This window comes from Anabrus simplex, chromosome 2 (genome assembly GCF_040414725.1).
Source record: "Anabrus simplex isolate iqAnaSimp1 chromosome 2, ASM4041472v1, whole genome shotgun sequence".
Taxonomy (NCBI): domain Eukaryota; kingdom Metazoa; phylum Arthropoda; class Insecta; order Orthoptera; family Tettigoniidae; genus Anabrus; species Anabrus simplex.
This window is the reverse complement of record NC_090266.1, coordinates 247,069,746-247,074,543: the sequence shown is the minus strand read 5'-3', so window position 1 is coordinate 247,074,543 and position 4,798 is coordinate 247,069,746.

Sequence of the window (4,798 nt, the reverse complement as noted above, 5' to 3'; positions counted from 1 at the left end):
TTTACACTGAACACATACGTGTATCTTGGGTTTACGTAACAAATTAAATTCAAAGAAAAATCAGCCAACGCTGGAATCGAACCCATCACCATAGAACACTTTGGGAAAATAATAAAACACATAAACACATTACATAAAAACATATCAAACACATATCACACAATACATCTCGAAGATTATGGCTTAACCAAGCCATAGTATCTGGTTAAATTCTTCGCTCCAACATGGGTCGAACTAAGGTACTTCAGCTTCCAAGGTAAAAAATTTAAAACTCCAATCACGAGCTAATTCAATGCATAACATGGGAAGGGATCTATCCTTCGCAAAATCAGAAAATTGTCCGCATTACTTATAACGTATCATTAGAATGGAATTGAGACTGCTCTGGTGAATGAAAAGGATCTCGCCAGTAAACATTAACCTGCTGGAAACGACGATCATTCCTCCGACCCTAAGTTCGCCCGCAATAAAACTGTCAATCCTGACAACAGCTGTGTGACCAGCTCTGTGGCTACAAACACATTGAAATCGTCGTTCTTTCTTTCTTTCTTTCTTTCTTTCTTTTTCTCTTTCTTTCTTTTATATATCATCTCGGCTTGTTCTCAAGTACGCATTCATTTGAGAGCCATTACTTCTTATCATTCATTATTTGGCTATATATTCAGTCCATTTCAATATATCACAACAGGCACAATTATTATTATCTTTTATCATTCCAACAACACAACATGTTACAGCTTCACCCTTCCATATCATACCACCGCATCTCAAATCCGTTCTCGCATATCTATATTATTCGCAAAATGCCTGGGTTTGGGACATATTCAATGATCAACTATTATCATATGGGATTTATAATACCTGAATCACCTAGAAGCACACATATAGTTTACATTCAAACTACTATAAAAATCTTTACCATATAATAACATTACGAAGAAATTATACGTTTAGCTAAGTTGCAATTCTTCCCAAATACGTGCTTCATATACACGACGAATTTAAGGGGATCTATATAATAATTCATGCAAATAAACCTGCTAAATATCAATGATTATTCTTAAATCACTTAAAAATCCTAACTAAAATAATAAATCTTTCCCAGTCACACGCATATGGTGTTCCCTAGATTTTAAATGATTAATTATACATTTTAATATTTACAAAATAAAAATTGCTACTGGCATGCAAATCTCGTGGTTTAATATATTCAAATATGTACTTATCAAATGCTGGGTATGGTTTGCCGTCATCTCGAGGTACATCTTAAGTTTTTACTCCTTCATGATGAGCGGTCTTCTCTTTGATAGTCCTTGGTTCCTCTCCATACTACCACGATCCATGTCTCGAACTGTGGTCTTCTTAGTTGAGTCTCTGGACGCTTCCTGTAGAAATGACTGCAGGCACATATGGCGCGATTCTTGTAGGTTCCAGATCTAGGGTTCGACGATCACTCACGAACATACAGGCAAAATGGGAAATCAATTATTAAACACTGTTTATGTACTTTCAAAAGCATCTACTGCTGATAAGATACACTGATGTCTTTAAATAGATCAATGCAAATAGTGGCAAGTTTGTAGAATTCTCTGTTCATTTCCCCATTAATCACACAGTCTATCACCACGAGTGTCCATGGAGTATGCAAACGTTAATTTTATCAGGAATAGTTCTTTAATTTTCCTGAACGTCACTCACACTTAAAATGCTTTGGATCGGTCACTGTTAATTACTGAAGGTAATTAGCTGTCTCACTACCTCTAAATAACCTGACGCGTTTGCCCTTTCACTGGTTATTACATCATGAGCCGCAACTGACTGTTGTTGTTAATTAAAATGTTAAATATCGAAATAAGACTTCTATTCATCAATAATGTACATTATCTTGTACCACACGGCTTATTCCGCGATATTTTACATCGCACTGATGTGTTTTTCTTCTATGACACAACACTTCATAAACTGATATCCAAGTTCATTCCTAACGTGTTAGTACTGCAGCTACAGAAATGACAATGGGATACTGTATCTAGGTCCTGGCTCTACTTATAGCCTCCGGACAATATGATCAGGGGGGAGGTGAATTATGCCCCTGCTGAATTTGAAGGTCCGGTAATCGGAATCTTTCAGCGACGTGAAAACACTCAAATTATAGCTTATGACCTCTACTTTCTACTGGTCGCATATAAAACTAAAGCGATCAGTGGGTCATTCACAATCTCAAAAGCGTCCTTTTAGAAAATCACGCGTCATGGTTCATCACGCAAGATCTCCCACTTTTTTCCACACGTTGTCAGATTTCAGCAGTCATCTTTAATCTGCGTACCACTGTATGACAGGCGTCATTACCGATCCACTATTCAACTATTGCATTTATATGCATCAACAATTAGCATTAAATACATCGGTTCGAATGAGACCTGACTCATGGATTTCCAAAAATTATTTCAGATGAAGGTGTTCTTCTTCTTCTTCTTCTTCTTCTTCTTCTTCTTCCCCTTTTTAGTAAATTATAGTTAAGTGGCACCATTGAGTGCGGTGTTGAATTAGTATAGGACATTTATTTCTCAGGGGTTAACACACCTTAACTCAGCCCACTCTCCGACAGCCTACATTTCCACGCGTAGCACCACCTTCCCTTCTCGCTCACACGAAAAGAGAGCGTGATTTCAAGGTCTAGCAATACTGCGCTATCCTTTTCTCGTTACAGCGCAGGAAACTGCTCCCTTCTAGCTGGGGTATCGCAAATCACATCCCGGTTCGGCGTAGACTGCTAATTACTACATTATATGTCGCAGAATGTTGCGGAAAACGGCATATATAATTAACTAAACCTCCTAACATGCCTATGGCATGGTGATGGACGGTTACAATAGGCTGATAAAACAGGCATGAGGGAGTTTTTAACTATGATCGCTGGAAAATGTTAAATAAAAATGTAAACAGACTCTGGGATGGGTTTAAAGCGATTGTTGAGGAATGTCAAAATAGGTTTGCACCTTTAAAGATGGTAAAGAATTATAAAGGGCCACTACATTATATCAGAGAAGTTAAAGAGTCTAAGAAGGAAGTGCAGATTGGAAACAAATAGAGTTAAAAATGGTTATGGAAGTAAGGAGAAATTGAAGGAACTTACTAGGAAATTGAATCTAGCAAAGAAGTCAGCTAAGGATAACACGATGGCGAGCACAATTGGTATTCATACACACTTTTAGTGAAAAATGGAAAGGTATGTATATGTACGTTAAGGCAGAAACTGGTTCAAAGAAGGACATTCCAGGAATCATTAATGAACAAGGGGAGTATCTTCAAAAGGCAGAAGTATTCAGTCAGCAGTATGTAAAGATTGTTGGTTACAAGAATAATGTCAAGATAGGAGAGGTGAGTAATACTAAAGAAGTATTAAAATGTACCTATGATAACAATGACATTTACAGTAAGATACAAAATTTGAAAACTAGAAAAGCAGCTGGAACTGATAAGATTTCTGGGGATATACTAAAGGCAATGGGTTACGATATTTTACCATATCTGAAATACTTATTTGATTATTGTTTGGTTGAAGGAGCTATACCAAACGAATGGAGAGTTGCTATAGTAGCCCCTGTGTATAAAGGAAAGGGTGATAGACATAAAGCTGAAAATTACAAGCCAGTCAGTTTGACATGTAAGCTTTGGGAAAGCATTCTTTCTGATTATATTAGACATGTTTGCGAAACTAATAACTGGTTTGACAGAATGCAGTTAGGGTTTAGGAAAGGTTATTCCACTGAAGCTCAGCTTGTAGGATTTCAGCAAGATATAGCAGATATCCTGGATTCTGGAGGTCAAATGGACTGTATTGGGATTGACCTATCTAAGGCATTTGATAGGATAGATCATGGAAGACTACTGGCAAAAATGAGTGCTATAGGACTAGAAAAAAGAGTGAATGAATGGGTGGCTATATTTCTAGAAAATAGATCTCAGAGAATTAGATTAAGCGAAGCTTTATCTGACCCTGTAATAATTAAGACGGGAATTCCTCAAGGTAGTATTATTTACCTTTATGTTTTCTTATATACATCAATGATATGTGTAAAGAAGTGGAATCAGAGATAAGGTTGTTTGCAGATGATGTTATTTTGTACAGAGTAATAAATAAGTTACAAGGTTGTGAGCGGCTGCAGGGTGACCTCGATAGTGTTGTGAGATGGACGGTGGGCAATGGCATGATGATAATCGGGGTTAAAAGTCAGGTTGTGAGTTTCACAAATAGGAAAAGTCCTCTCAGTTTTAATTACTGCGCTGATGGGGTAAAAGTTCCTTTTGGGGATCATTGTAAGTACCTAGGTGTTAATATAAGGAAAGACCTTCATTGGGGTAATCACATAAATATGATGGTTAATAAAGGGTACAGATCTCTGCACGTGGTTATGAGGGTGTTTAGGGGTTGTAGTAAGGATATAAAGGAGAGGGCATATAATTCTCTGGTAAGACCCCAACTATAGTATGGTTCCAGTGTATGGGAGCCTCACTAGGATTACTTCATTCAAGAACTGGAAAAAAATCCAAAGAAAAGCAGGTCGATATATTCTGCGTGATTTCTGACAAAAGAGTAGCGTTCCAAAAATGTTGCAAAGTTTGGGCTGGGAAGATTTGGGAGAAAGGAGACGAGCTGCTCGACTAATTGTAATTTATATGTTCCGAGCTGTCAGTTCAGAGATGGCGCGGGAAGACATCAGTAGACGGATAAGTTTGAGTGGTGTCTTTAAAAGTAGGAAAGATCACAATATGAAGATAAAGTTGGAATTCAAGA